General features: G+C 45.9%; 1 protein-coding gene across 1 annotated transcript in view; it reads right to left on the reverse strand.

Moving 5' to 3' along the window:
• Window positions 1–14700, reverse strand: part of LOC139049683 (uncharacterized) — a 33452-nt gene extending 18752 nt beyond the window's left edge. Inside the window, exon 1 of the mRNA XM_070525387.1 lies at window positions 14641–14700. The gene's annotated coding sequence lies outside the window, so the exon portion shown is untranslated. The remainder of the gene's footprint in view (window positions 1–14640) is intronic.
• Window positions 14701–16343: the final 1643 nt, after the last annotated feature.

Raw genomic sequence — 16343 nt, forward strand, 5'->3', positions numbered from 1 at the left:
GAAGCTAAAATGAGGAGGCCTGACGGACACAGCGTTGATGGTCACCATAACAGAATGGATGGACAACCTGCGGAAAGGACAAAGCACACCAAGTTTTAAGCACTTGTCTTAGAGTAAAGCGCTACAATGTCTAGTATGCCCTCATGGGGATGGTAGACCAAAGTGCTTCCCACTGCTAACACTGGACTGATAATAAGAAAATACTCCGTTCGCAGACACCACGCTACACTGAAATTAGCAAAACAATATCAGTTTATAAACTGATAGTGTCAATTATCTGGTGTCCTTCTTGTGTGTGTGGAGGGCATAAAGGTCCTGGCAATGAAATGGTAGTATCTTTGTTTTTGCTGCAGTTGCACACAAACAAAATTCGTTGAAGTGATCGGACAGCGATCTACCAGCGGAGAAGACCAACCTGCAAATTAAAAATAATTGCTGGTTTCAAATCTTCCAATGTACTTTGCGCTTAGCTACACTCTTAAAACGATTGCACTCTTTGGGGTGTGTATTTGTCCCACAACAATAATCGTCGTCTGCCTTGCTTGCGTTTCCTTTCTTGAAAACTCGGCGCTCGCTACTTTCCTGTCGAGAATGCTGCGTCACACTGATAACGCGCATGCCGTTCGTGACTGGGAAGTACCGGGTTCGCAGCGTTAAAGAAAGGAAACGCGGGCAAGACAGATGACGATTATTGTTGTGGGACAAGATAATCCCCAAAGGTTGTACAATTTTCTAAGAGTGTAATTTCTGCAATATTCTTTTTCTTTTTGGGCTCTTATGAAGAGGAAAACTCCACATTACTACAATATCAACAACAGTACACAGTACTGGGGCAACAGTAGTAGTACTACAATACTACACAGTAGTATTGGGGCAACACGTTTGAGCAAAATGATTACGTTTTCGGTCAAAGCATTGTGACAGGCGGGAAGAAATTGTTGTCATGCCCGGTCGAAACAATACCATCTGAAATCTTATTTACTTATACATATTCTTTGAAAAATCCCTATAACCCTTAATAAATTTGCTTCGCATGAGTTATATACTAGCTTGCGTCGTTAATCTAAAAAATGTATTCTCTTTGCGGGAGAAGGCTTTCGTGAAAAACGACGCAACATAACAGTAAAACATCCAGCAAGGTTCCTATCCAGATGATTGACGAAATTGTGCACTGAGAACGTGTCGACTAGCGTGCGATTGAAAGTTGAATTATGATCGTCGTAAGCTTGTGTTGCGTCTAGCACGAACGAGTAGTGTTAGCAATGACATTGGTGTGAAAACGGTCAGCTCGGTCTGCGATTTGTTCTTGTGGATCTCCACATTGAACCTCGTAGTCGTCACGACGATAGCACTCTTGTGACATCATTAGCTCAGTGGGCTGGGAAGGCTCGAGTGGTAGCTCACCTTAAGGGGTATTGGTTAACAGCTATTAATATACGTACTTTGCGATGATGAAAAATATGCAGAAACACCATTGGTGTTGTCTAACTATTCGTAAACAGGTCCCCAAATTTCAATTGGCCCACCCCAAACATTAAGTAGGTCCACTCCCAAATTTCAAGTTGGCAGACCCTCAAATTTAAATTGGAGACTTCAATGCCAAGGTAGGCGAGAAGTAGGCTGGAGACAAGGCAGTGGGGGAATATGACATAGGCACTAGGAATAGCAGGGGAGTTATAGTAGACTTTGCGGAACAGAACAATATGCAGATAATGAATACCTTCTTCCGCAAGCGGGATAGCCGAAAGTGAACGTGGAGGAGCGCGAACGGCGAGACTAGAAATGAAATAGACTTCATCCTCTGCGCTAACCCTGGTATCATACAAGATGTGGACGTGCTCAGCAAGGTGCGCTGCAGTGACCATAGGATGGTAAGAACTCGAATTAGCCTAGACCTGAGGAGGGAACGGAAGAAACTGGTACATAAGAAGCCGATCAATGAGTTAGCGGTACGAGGGAAAATAGAGGAATTCCAGATAAAGCTACAGAACAGGTATTTCGCTTTACCTCAGGAAGAGGACCTTGGTGTCGAAGCAATGAACGACAATCTTGTGGGCATCATTACGGAGTGTGAAATAGAAGTCGGTGGTGACTCCGCTAGACAGGATACCAGTAAGCTATCGTAGGAGACGAAAGATCTCATCAAGAAACGCCAATGTATGAAAGCCTCTAACCCTACAGCTAGAATAGAACTGGCAGAACTTTCGAAGTTAATCAACAAGCGTAAGACAGCTGACATCAGGAAGTATAATATGGATAGAATTGAACATGCTCTCAGGAACGGAAGAAGCCTAAAAGCAGTAAAACAGAAACTTGGAATTGGAAAGAATCAGACGTATGCGTCAACAGACAAAGCCGGCAATATCATTACTAATATGGATGAGATAGTTCAAGTGGCTGAGGAGTTCTGTAGAGATTTATACAGTACCAGTGGCAACCACAATCATAATGGAAGAGAGAGTAGTCTCGAGGAATTCGAAATTTCACAGGTAACACCGGAAGAAGTAAAGAAAGCCTTGGGAGCTATGCAAAGGGGGAAGGCAGCTGGGGAGGATCAGGTACAGCAGATTTGTTGAAGGATGGTGGGCAGATTGTTCTAGAGAAACTGGCCACCCTGTATACGCAATGCCTCAGGACTTCAAGCATACCGGAATCTTGGAAAAACGCTAACATATTCCTAATCCATAAGAAAGGGGACTCCAAAGACTTGAAAAATTATAGACCGATCAGCTCAATGTCCGTTGCCTACAAAGTATTTACTAAGGTAATTGCAAATAGAATCAGGAACACCTTAGACTTTCGTCAACCAAAGGACCAGGCAGGATTCCGTAAAGGCTACTCAACAATAGACCATATTCACACTATCAATCAGGTGATAGAAAAATGTGCGGAATATAACCAACCTTTATATATAGCTTTCATTGATAACGAGAAAGCGTTTGATTCAGTTGAAACCTCAGCAGTAATGGAGGCATTGCGGAATCAGGGTGTAGACGAGCCGTATGTAAGAATACTGATATCTATAGCGGCTCCACAGCCCCCGTATTCCTCCATAAAGAAAGCAACAAAATCCCAATAAAGAAAGGCGTCAGGCAGGGAGATACGATCTCTCCTATGCTATTCACAGAGTGTTTAGAGGAGGTATTCAGAGACCTGGATTGGGGAGAATTGTGGGTAAGAGTTAATGGAGAATACCTTAGTAACTTGCGATTCGCTGATGATATTGCCTTGCTTAGTAACTCAGGCGACCAACTGCAATGCATGCTCACTGACCTGGAGAGGCAAAGCCGAAGGGTGGGTCTAAAAATTAATCTGCAGAAAACTAAAGTAATGTTTAACAGTCTCGGAAGAGAACAGCAGTTTACGATAGGTAGTGAGGCACTGGAAGTGGTAAGGGAATACATCTACTTAGGACAAGTGACTGCGGATCCGGACCATGAGACTGAAATAATCAGAAGAATAAGAATGGGCTGGGGTGTGTTTGGCAGGCATTCTCAGATCATGAACAGCAGGTTGCCATTATCCCTCCAGAGAAAAGTTTATAACAGCTGTGTCTTACCAGCACTCACGTACGGGGCAGAAACCTGGAGGCTTACGAAAAGAATTCAACTTAAATTGAAGACGACGCAACGAGCTATGGAAAGAAGAATGATAGGTGTAACGTTAAGGGATAAGAAAGGAGCAGATTTGGTGAGGGAACAAACGTGATATCTTAGTTGAAATCAAGAAAAAGAAATGGGCATGGGCAGGACACGTAATGAGGAGGGAAGATAACCGATGGTCATTAAGAGTTACAGAATGGATTGCAAGGGAAGGGAAGCGTCGCAGAGGGCGGCAGAAAGTTAGGTGGGCGGATGAGATTAAGAAGTTCGCAAGGACAACATGGCCATAATTAGTACATGACCGGGGTAGTTGTAGAAGTATGGGAGAGGCCTTTGCCCTGCAGTTGGCGTAACCAGGCTGATGATGATGATGACCCTCAAATTTAAAGTCAGTGACGCCCGATTTTCTTTTCGCCCAGCCTTAAACTTCAAGTTGGCCCAATCCCATATTTCAATTGGGCCACCCCTAATTTTCAAGTTGGTCCACGCGCGAATTTTCATAAATCGTCCTCCAATTCGAGTCGAGGCACCCCAAAATTTAGGTTGGCCCACCCCCATACCACCCCCAAATTCAGCTTGGCCAACCCCGAGATTGCCCCCTCATTTAGGTAGCACCAACCCCATATCATTCCCAAATACAGATTGGCCCGCCTCCACAACACCACCAAATTTAGGTTGGCCCACCCCCCTATCCGTCCCAAACTAACGCTGGCCCACACCTCGATCACCTCAAATTTAGGATGGCCCGCCGCATATCAGCCACCAATTAAGGTAAGTCCACCCATATATCACCCCCAATTCAGCTTGGCCCAGCCGCACATCCCCCTCATCGTTAGGTTAGCCCGTCCCCATGTGACCCCCAAATTTAGGTTGGCCCGCCTCCATATCATCCCCAAATCCAGATTAGCCCATCCCCATATCAGTCCCAAACTTAGCCTGGCCCACCCCTCTATCACCTCAAATTTAGGATGGCCCACCGCAAATCACTCCCACATTTAGGTTAGCTCATCCCCATATCACCCCCGATTCAGCTTCGCGCAGCCCCATATCACCCCCGTGGTTAGGATGGCCCACCCCTCAGATCCCCCCAAATTTAGGTTCTCCCACCCCCGTATCATCCCCAAATCCAGGCTGGCCCACCCCCCATATTCCCCCGAACTTAGGCTTACCCACCCTTATATCACCTCAAATTTATAGGTTGGGCCACCTCCATATCAGCCCCGAATTCAGCTTGGCTCATAACGATTTCACCCCAAATTTAGGTTGGGCCACTCCCATATCACTACCAAATTCAACTTGGCCCATCCCTGTATCACGCCCAAATTTATGCTGATGCCACTTCCAATTTCACGTTGGCCACCCCAACCCTTTTTATAAAGAGCTATGTTCTCGTGTGGGAAATGCGTCAAGTTTTTTGGCGTTACAGACACGATTTTGCACGATTTTGCTACCAAATTGCTGGGGTACTTGCCAAAGAATGCTGCGCATTTGAAGCAGCTGCACCGAACGAGCGACGCCATATGTTGATCCTAAATACTGACGGCTAGCCAAGCTAGCTTCTCTGTTGAGCGACCGGGGCAGACACAGCACGGGACATTTACTCAAATGGTTTTTTTACGGCCACACCTACGGATTCACACCACTTGGTTGTAGGGAACACATTAACCGTAGCTATTACTCCACACACTGCACATCTTCTCCTAGTTGGTGCATTTCTTATTTGGATGAATCTTTAGAAATAATTAACGTTCGGGTAGCGACTCAGCTTAGCAGACCCTTTGTTCTGCACGAATGTTGCATAGGAATGGCACTGGCCATCGGGTGGCATTGTAGTCCAGGTGGACCTGATTCGCTCGGAGTATGTGCCATTAAGGACAGGCGAAAGTCGAAGAAAACGGACCTTCCAGAAGAACGCAATAAGAATAGCCATTTTGTTCTCCCAGGATCCACGCTACAAAGCACATTTTTTTTTTCCATAACACAAAGCTATGCGCAAGCTTCTATTTATGATGTCCAATCAATAAAATCTTCATAAATGCGATGACTTAACCAATGAACACGACACTGCTGTTTTAGGAAGGAAAAATAGAAAACATAATATTTCAAGAGAACCACTGGAAAACCAGAACCGAAAGCAAATCATGAGTTTTGTGTTTCTGCCGTCTGGTGGGAGACTATTAGCCCTGAGAACGAACACGAGCGGCGCTGCGAGCGCCGCTCGCGTGACGTCAGGGCACGGACTCGCGCCTGTCGTCTGCTACAGTTCGTGCGTTGTACGGGCGCTTTTTGCGGTGTTTTCGTTTGTTCGCCCTCGTTCTCTCTGCTTGTATACTTATGGTGGTCGTCTCAAATATATTTTTATGACGTCTTCCTTTGCGAACATTTATTCAAAGAGCTAATTTCTTAGACAACAATGCAGCTCTCGAAGGCAACGCTACAGTGCCAGCCGAAGCGACGCAGACCAGCCCATTGCGGGTTTTTCGTACGCGGATAGACAATCGCAAAAGCATAGGCTATAGGAATCCAGTTATGATACCATACCTGCCGCGGTGCAACAAGTATGTCACAAATCTGGCTATATATGACTTCTACAGCAGTTACGTTGATTTTATTCCGCTAAAACAGGTTTGCTCACGACGAATAGTTCATGGTATAATATCGAATTTTTGCATTTCCTCACAGAAACGCTCGGCAGTAGCACGGTGACTTAACTAATACTGGAGCTTAGATTCTACACGCCTCACTTGCTTCTTTAACTCCTTGTCAACATTAGGCGGTTCTTCACGTGTTTATTTTTTTTAAGCGGCGGAAATTTGAAGTAAAGTTAATGAAGGCTTACAGCTATTTACAGAGTACAAATAGGAATGTACCAATATATATTCCCTTTTCCGTGCTACACGTTCAACTCACCTCTTTAGAGCGCGTTTGTTAATGATTAATAATGCATGTTATGTTCCTCTTTTTTTGTCTATGTTACCAAGTGTATATCATTTATTTATTTCAATGCCGCAGTGTGTTTTGCATTGTTATCGTGGAAATATTTCACTGTGCTTTCATATATTGTATAACTGCAATGTTTTATGGCCACTATATAAATGTAATTTATATGGCGCTTGATGTGTTACCCCATGCAGCCATATTGTACCTAAGAGGGTGAGATTACCTCAAGCCGCGTCTGTGCGGCTTTTTTCCCTCATCCACCTCCATTTACCACTCCTCTGTACATGTGTGTGTGTAAATCGAAATTAATAAATCAAATGAAATCAAACTCACTTGAGAAATTTACTGGTGCTTGTTGCTTGAGGAATATACATGACGAATCTGTTTGGCAAACTGACACAGGCTGCTAGGCCCAATTTTTTTAGTGAAGTATGCCTGCTGGACCGCATAGCTGCAGCCAGAAAGCAGTCGAAGCGTCAATGACTAGTAGTATGGGACATATTGAAGATATCGAAATTCCCCCTGTGGAGGGTCAGAAATCAAGTGAAAGTATATGCAAGGCTTGTGGTGCTTTCTTTATGAATGTTTGCGATTGGATTGGAGCAAACTTAAATTAGCCTGCAAGGTTCTCTCTTAAGTACCGACGAAGCGAATAGTTATCCGTTTGTATAATTAAATAACGCTGGATCGAGACATGGTGAGACAAAAGGTGCTTGAATTTTCCTTTTGTAGGCAATCTAAGCTGCGTAGTAGTAGCTCGAGAATACTTTAGCCATTCCAGTTGGCGCTGTAAAAAAATGCTTTATGGTTTTAATTCGAAGTTGAAGTGAACTGATGGGTTTCGCGAACATAGCGTGCCTCGCCATACGGACAGTCGATTGCTACCGTTACGTGATCAGGGGTGTGCCATATTGTCGATAAAGGCTACTGAGGGCCACTATGATACATTTCATCACTTTCAATTGAGTGGCTCTCGATCTTAACAACGAAACTTTTCTCTCAGGTGATTGCTACTATGGTGTTTGTGAATTAACTATGTAAATACTCTATATGACGCGCCGTTGTGTTAGCAGCCATGAGCAATTCGTTTTTTGGAGGCCTGTTTCAGAGGGGGATGAAAGTAGCAGCAAACATTTTCATAAGAAATGCGCGCCTAACTATTTTTTTACGCATTAATGAATGGCCATATTTGAATAGAACAACACACCAGAGTAATAGGAATCATGATGACAGCTTCGCTGGGCAGTGTCTTTCTAACGTCGGATAACATGTTGACGCCAAGTACCAAATTTTTCTTCCACGTAAAATGCAATACCTCTCATAGCTAAATACTAAAGGAATGTTAAGTGTTTAGCGAAGCATCATACCCAACTTCGCGCGTTGAATTTGCAGATATTCTTTTTTTAGTCAAAATTTACCGATAGACAAGGCGCATATATGCATTGCAAAACCTAGTAGACCCCTTTAACGCTACTTAGCTTGCGATATCCAAGCCGCAAAGTTTCTCGACTCACACGCTTTTGAAGAAGAAACTGTGGTTAAGGTATTGCAGCTGAAAGAAGCCGACTTATTCTTCAATACGTACGGCTCGAGCCACCCATACCCCAAGCACACACGAAGGGAACGAGCGCGCGCGGCAGCCGAGCGAGCCGGAGCGAGCGGCGTCCTGGCCGTGACGTCACTCGCGAGAGGGCGCCATTCCTCTTTCTCGGGGCTAATAAACTAAGTCCAATGCGGCTTTTAAAAAGCAACTGCGCCGCTGAAAAACCAGAACCGAAAGCAAACGTTGGGTTTCGTGTTTCTGCCATCTAGTGCAAGACTACAAAACTAGGTCCTATGCGGCTTAGAAAAAGTGCGAAGCAGGAATCGAACAGTGGCCACAGCGCAGCGGGAGTAAAGGTGCGCGCGATTCTAACCCTCGGCCACGGCTTCCATGGCTTCGCTGAGTTACCACTCAGCGAATTTACACGACAGTGTTACAAAAAACGCTTTTGGGAACAGTGTTACGCCATGTGCGGAGAGTCGAGATAGGCATCAATCGAAAGCTGAGTCTCCGGACTACATACGCTACGCGGGGTATTACGATACACGCAGTAGTTTAATTACAGGCGCCGTTCTCGCCTCGAAAATCGAGTACAAATTTTCGTCGTTTCGTTAGGCTTCCATTGCTAAATCTCTAACCGCTGTGGGAACAAAATTATTACGTGCCATAGAGTGATCACTGCATTTCGCTCGTGTGGATTGTCTTCCAGAACACGTCTGTCACCTGCCTCTTCCGATAATCGACCTGCAGCTTTTGTTATTCGCGAAAAACCCGCTCGTTCGATTGATTGAAACTTTTATTAAAAGGGATGGCCCGTGGCCTAAGATAGGGGTTGGGGTTAGGTGAAAGCAAGGATGCCTGCCTCCTTCGCAAAGGAGAGCAAAGCGTTGATTCTTCTGGTGGCATCTGCTTGAGGTGCGACCCAGTCTTCGTACGATGCTACCTTTAGAGGTCGGGTGTGCTTGTCCCTAAGAGTGGCTGTGGCAGGGCAGAACCAGATCATATGTTTAAGATCGACGTTGATCGCAGGGCAGCTGGGGCATTCCACTTCTGTTCTTCTCCACTTGCTCAGGACATCCGGTGTAATAGATGCCTTAGCTCTTGCTTTGTGGATGAGGACCTGGGCTGTTCTAGGATGGCGAGTGGGAATGGGAAGAAGGATGCTAGGAATGGACTCCCGTAGTAGAGCCTTCCTCTCGTGTTTCAACCGGGCAATCCGTTGATCTGGTACAACGACGGATGACGGGGAGCTATAGGTATGGTCCAGCAGGGACGGGCTCACTTCACGGCTGCGATGGCGGTCTTCTCTAATTTTCTCGCCTGCAGCTTCATGGGCAGCCCTGTTCCCCACTCCCCTCATGTTCTGACCAGGTGTCCAGTGTACGAAAATGCGTGCATGTCTATTGTCCCGCAGGTGGCGGCAGGCTTGTTTTATGCGGTGCGCTATGGTAGTCGTGTAGGATCGGGAGTTCAATTGCTTGACGGCCTCTTGACTGTCGGTGTAGATGTGAACCATGTCTTCGGTGCGCGCCTCACAGAGTTGAATGGCTTCTTCGATGGCCAGTAGTTCAAGATCGGTGGCTCTCCAGGAAGTATAGCCGCTGTGGCTCACGGCGTGTGCTTGCCTGTTTTCTCTGTAAAAAGCGGTAGCAGCATACATTTTTCGTGAATGTTCATCGTATTGTAACGCAGCATCAGTATATATTTTTTTTCCTTCATGCTTTTGTTCCGCGTCTAGTACACTTTGTTGTCGGTGTGCCCTGCCTTCACCTTTGGTGTTCTTAGGTAGTGGTCTGGGTTCCGTAACCCTTATTTCATCCCAGGGTGGAAGGAGGTGATCCAGCTCTGGAAGGTGAAGGTTGGTGCCATGCAGTGCAGATAGCAGTCGCTGACCATTCCACGTGTTCTTCAGCCTCGTTTCATGGTTATCCTTGTGAGTTTTAACCAATGCTTCCACCGTCGGGAGGCCAGAGTATCTGTGCAGGTCTTCTATTTTTGCGTGTATTGGTAGGCCGGTGATTGCCCTCATAGCCATGTTGTGTAGCTTGTCAAGTTGCTTGTAGTTTGCGGCCGTCAGGTCGTAATGTGGCGGTCCGTACCTTATCTTCGCGATGAGAACAGCTACCGTAAGCCGCCGTGCAACCTCTGTTCCTGCCCCTCCGCTGTGGTGGGTTCCGCTCGTTCCATTGAAAACGCGCTAGCTTCATGCTGCGGTCGCTTGGGGCGCTAGTTGGTACGTGTCCACTAAAGCTGGATATGGGTAGTGGCTGCTTTCTGAAGCATGCGGCATGGTAGGCTACTGCTCGGTGCCTCAGTGCCAGTCGTATGCAACAGAGCCTGGTGCCAGCCTTAGTCACACGTAGCCGCAGGACAAGAAGCTGCGTGAAGCTTGGCTAGCGAACTTAGAACCGGCAAACAGCCATCGGCTAGAACTCGTGTATGCAGAAAGCACAGACGCGCGGAAGTTTTCTGCTACGGCGTTGGTACTGCGATGTTCGGTAAAGGACGAAAACGCGCACCGAGACGCTCGCCCACTGCCCGGCTGTCATGACGCTTTAATTGGTCTACGAACTTGTTGATTCTAAATTCTGGCAAGTTCAAAGGAAAGGAAAGGGAGTGGTAAGAAGCACATTAGAAGGCATTGCACATGGTCAGGTTTGTGTTATGAATTAATGTACTGGATTACGAAAAAGAAGCAGCGGAATATTGCACGCTGAGAAGACCGATAAACATACAGTGCGACGCAACTTGAGAAATAATGTTGAAACGTCCAAGAATTTACAACAAAAAAAGATTGAATCATCGCGACGGCACATCACAGACACCGTAGGGGTCGAAGTCTCTATAACGAAATTATTTTTGAACAGTTTTGATAGCGTGCACGCAACAATGGTTGCTTGTGTACTGTCAAATACTCATATTCTGCGGCCTAAAGCTGACGGCACGGTACGAGAACGCGCCCACAACGGAAGCAAAACATTGTGCGCGGAGATGCATGCAAACGCGAAGTCGGTCGCTGCGAACCCGTGCAGTCGCTGCATTGAGGGTTCATTCTGATATTCTCCATTCGGTTATACAGACAGCCCATTATAGGAACATATTTCACATAGATACTTCACATCTCTCCGCGTTTGCTACCTTTAACGCAAGAAGCCGGTTCGGGAGACTCCATCGCGGCGACCACGCGCAGTGGTGCTCACTGTACATATTTGGTAAAAAGATAGCGTCTGTAAGTGATTCTACGCTTTCAGTTTGCCCAAGAATATCACTTTGACAGGAAGAAACTTCTCTTATTTTGAGAGTACTTACAGAAATGTCCAGGAGGGCCGCCGCATGGTGTTTTTATTGAGCGCTGTAAGCCAAACATATATGAGGATCCCGCCGCGTTATCCCTCGTACTATGCAAGGGCGGCGCTTCCAACAGATGGCGACTCCGTAAGTCCTCGCCCCAAATATTGTGTGAAGGAAGAAGAGACGGAGACGCAGGATTCTCTTATGGAGGCAGTATTACAGGTATATTCCAGAAAATGTTTGGAATAAAAGTGAGCAGTCTCTCATGAATTCACCGAATCGGGCAAAAAACAGCGAAGAAAACGCAGCTTGTGATATTTAGATTATACGGCTTCCCTGAAGTACTGGGCCGGTATTTTGTAGCGATGCCTTTTCCGATTCTATGCTTTTTCAGGCTTTGCGCTCTTGGCCACTGGTCAGAGCGACGGTCTGCCCACATTATCAACGCGATCAGGCGGCCGTGTGTGGTGGATGATAAGAATAGCATAGAATAAGGCATAAGGCATCGCTAAAATATAGCGGCCCAGCTCTTTAATAATGCGAAGAAGTTAAAAGGCAATAACCTGTACCGGTCCAATGACTACATGCCTAGAGTCCGAAAAATCAGAAAGCTGCTATGGTCAACAGCTGATAGCACCACGAAAACTGCCTATCTCAGACGCGATAGGCGCGTTACCAAAGACAGCGTTTACGTGTGGGGATGAACAAAAGAATCAGCGTCGAAAACTGACCAGCCTTTACGACTAAGTTTCAGGTTCACGCGACGCAGATGCACAACTTCCAAAAGCTAAAAAAACATAGAGGCCGTGATGGGAAAAAAAGAACGCTGACGGTTCGTCAGAGTGACAGCTCTAGGGAAACGAAGTCTATGCGTTTCGCGTCTCTAAATGCGCGAAGTGTCGTAAACAAAAACACGACACTGAAGCTTTGCTTTTAGATCTTGATCCCATGTAATGCTGTTGACTGAAACGTGGCTACACGACGTACCGGACAGTGACGTTGTACCCCCCTCGTACAAAATATTGCGATGTGACCACAGTCTCGAGGGGGTGCAGTGGCTATTATGGTAAAGAACTACATAAATTTGACACAACTTGATGGCATTCCGGGGCATGAAAGTTTGTTTTCCAAGATAGAAGTTTTTGGTGATAACTATTGTTATCGGTGTTGTATACCACCCACCAAATGCGGATATTCTTTTTCTTGAGCAACTGTTCGATTATGTACAGCGTTTCAGGGGCGGTATGCTAAGTTGGTAATGAGCACTGACAAGCTTACCTCATACTGATTGGCCATCTTGTAGCAATTCACAACATTCTGACCTACTTTTAAATATTTTTTTCATGCGATTTAGAATTACACCTTCCACATAGACGATGAGCAAAACGTGAACAAGGTGAATGCAGGAGCCTTGCCAACGTTTCGACAAGTCCACTTGTCGGAACGTTGGCTCCTGCATTCACCTTGTTCACGTTTTGCTCATCGTCTTGAATTGCCATCTCCCGCATTCCCCGTCTTTTCTCTGACCTTCCACACAGTACACTTTAGATTTACTGCTCGCAACCCGTGCAAATGCCTGTACACATGTTCATGTTATGAGTGGTGTGTCAGACCATGAACTAGTACTAGCAACATTTGCTATCGAAAAATAGGACCGATAAGATTAATTCACGTCCTTGTTAAAGATTTTAATAGAGCAGATGACATAAGCATTCTTGAGAACTTAGACGCACAATACCGGGGATTTGAGACTCACGAAGACGTAAATATCTTAGTCCGCAAGTTTAAAGCAATACGCTTAGACTGCCTGCAATGTTTCGTTCCGAACAAACTGAAAAAGAAAAGGCATAATCTGTGGATAACACGATATACACATGAAACGGAAGCTTAAACAATTCCAATGACTGGCATGCTGTCCATTATCAGTCATTAGAATATTATCAAGTGAGCTCAGAAATAGCATTAAGCAAGCTAAAGACCACGTCCTTTCAGCCACCCTCTACAACTTTCTGAAACAGGCACCAAGAAAATTTGGGAGATTTATAAATCAAAACAGGTCAAACGAAATTTCTTTATCTGTGAATGGGGCACAAGTCACAGATTCTAAACATGTACCTAATGAATTTAATAACTACTTCCAATCAGTGTTTGCACCTAAAGATGAGTATTGCTTTTGTTCCAGAAGGGTTCCAGTCGACAATGCGTGATGCAGTTCTGTCTCAAGAAGGCATACTTAATTTACTCCTAAATCTGGACGATAAAAAGGCAGTTGGGCCAGACAATATCCCTACGGCTTTCCTGCGCCGCTATGCAGAGTGGGTATCACACCATCTACAGGTAATATTTACTGCCTTGTCACGCTCCGCATTGCCTCACGACTAGAAAAATGCGCGGGCTGTCCTTATTTTTAACGCAAGTGCTTGCTAAATGGTATCCAATTACCGTCCGATATCTTTAACTTTAGTTGGTTCTAAGCTACTGGAAGACATAATTTGCAGGGAATCGGTTCATTAGTTAAAAAAAAACATATTGTTGTCACATGTCCAGCACGGTTTTCGGTGTGGGTTATCCACTGTTACAGTGAATTACTACTTGCTACAACTTTCTTGTTGCAATTAATGTCAGAGGTAGAATTGATGCAGTGTTCCTTGACTTTGCCAAGGCCTTTGATAAAGTGCCGCATAAAAAACTCATACAGAAGCTTTATAATTTTGGAATAAATAGCATACTCATTGATTTTATTATGGCATACCTTGACAACCATGCACAATATGTTAACGTTCATAATAGCTTTTCCGACATCGTTCCCATGACCTCAGGTGTACACTAGGGCTCTGTCCTGGGGCCGGTCTTGTTCGTAATTTACATCAATGATATTGTGACCGTGTTAGACCTTGGTGTCAGTGTAAAGCTCTTTGCAGATGACTGCATTGTGCACACTAGGCTCAGGTCACCACGTGACTAAGAACACCTTAACACGAATCTCAGGGATATTCACTCCTGGTGCAAAAAGTGGGAAATGGTGTTAAATATCTAAAAATGTTCTGTTCTTTGCGTATCCAACAAGAAACAACCGTCACAGCATGTATAAAAAATTGTTGTGGAAGCAATTAAAGAGGTACCAGCTGTGAAATACCCAGGAGTAACAATAACATTAACTTTAAGTTGGAACCAACATATTGATAACATATGCCGCACTGCACGTAAGGCCCTATGGAAAATTCAAAGGAAATTGTCGAGAGCTCCGACAAACGTGGAACTTACTGCGTATAAAGCACTGGACCCAATTTGGAGTATGCGTCCTGCTTATGGGACCCTTGCACTAAAACAGACAAATTGGAAAAAGTGCAGAGAATGGCCGCTCGCTTCATTTGCAACCGCTACAAAAGGACAGACAGCGTGAGGGATACGATTAATATGCTAAACTTTGAGACTCTCCGATTAAGCACAGAATACAGGCTTAAAGGGAAGCTGAAACGGTTTTCAATTTCCATGAATTGCTGGGGTTGGGAAGAACAGACCCATTAATTTAAGATTCTGAAATGTTTTTCTTCGTTTTGTTAACATAAAGGGCGGAAATTGCTTTTTAAATCCCCCTCGCGGACACGCCCCCGTCGCTTCCCGGAGTGCCGGGTGAGGAGGCAGCCGGAGGAGAGAACTGCCGCCGCTGACTTTTGCTTTCTTTGGCGATATTCGTGAACTGTGCTTCCGTTCTGTGCTGCGTGAGTGCCTACAGCCAAGGGCGCCCAACATGCCCTTGTTCTGTGCAGCATTCAGCTGTGCGAACACAGGCGGGCGAGACGATGTGGTGTTTCTCATGTTCCCGAAGAACAAGAAGCTTGCAGCGCAGTGGGTCCGTGCGGTGAGGAGAAAGAATTTCGTGCCCACGAAATCAACTGCGCTGTCTCTATGGTGCTGTGCTCGGACTATTTCCGCGACAGTGATTATCATCGGAGCTAGACAACGATGCGGGCAATGGGTATTCCAATTCCGGTGCCCACATTGATGCACTCGAGAAATGCGAACATTTGCAGACATGAACGTCTGGTAGCACAGTTTTAGCGTAGCCGGATAGCCTTACGACCAATGCGGAAACGCGTTGTTGCTAGCTTTGCTAGGCTTGCGTAGCGACATTCGACGTACGACGTTGCAGTTACCATAAAGTTACCGTGTTTACCACACAGCGGTGCTAAACTGCCTAATATCTGTATGTCAACACAGCATGCAGCACGCATACCGAGTCTTGATCGAGGCACAATCGCAAAGTCGTCGAAGCATAGTCTGAATATTGCACATATAATCCCCCTGGTCATCTCGATCTGGATGTGTATGATAAGCAACTTCCATGACTGTACCTCGCAGCACTGTATGTGCGCGCTATGAAAGGCGACACTTATGTTCGCGATCGTGTAACAACACGCAAGAAAAATACCCAACTTTAGACAAGCAGCGGCTAGGTGCTTCACATCGCGGAATCAGCCTCTTTCGCGGCGCGACAGCGCATGCGCCTTGCCCCAGCGGATTAGTCGCGAAACGTTTTGGAAGCGTCGCGCGTGTGGCCGCGCGCCGGAAAGTCCCCCGAAAAAAAAAAAAAGCGCTCGGACGCGCGCTGCTGCACGCACTTTTGCCGTGAACAGCGTTGAAACTATACTGGTAGCTAGACGTCGGTGCGGTGCCGAAAACGTGCGTAACGTAAGACCGCAACTCCACTTTTAAAGAGAAAGCGGCCAGGGCATCGCCCGAGTTGTCCAGACTGCACCATAAGGCAGGTAGTTGTCGCCTTTCATGAATGGCTCGCTAATTTAAGGAAACACCCCTGCGTTACACTTGGGCGACACTTAAGTACATCACGTTGCTGACGGAATCTTCTTGCAGCGTCGGTCCTCACTTGCTGGTGGTGGCAGCGCGTTCCTGACTGCACGTACTCGTAAGGCGCGGCAACACTGGGTTGATACGAGACCGACAAG

The sequence above is a fragment of the Dermacentor albipictus genome, chromosome 9 (assembly GCF_038994185.2).
Source record: "Dermacentor albipictus isolate Rhodes 1998 colony chromosome 9, USDA_Dalb.pri_finalv2, whole genome shotgun sequence".
Lineage (NCBI taxonomy): Eukaryota > Metazoa > Arthropoda > Arachnida > Ixodida > Ixodidae > Dermacentor > Dermacentor albipictus.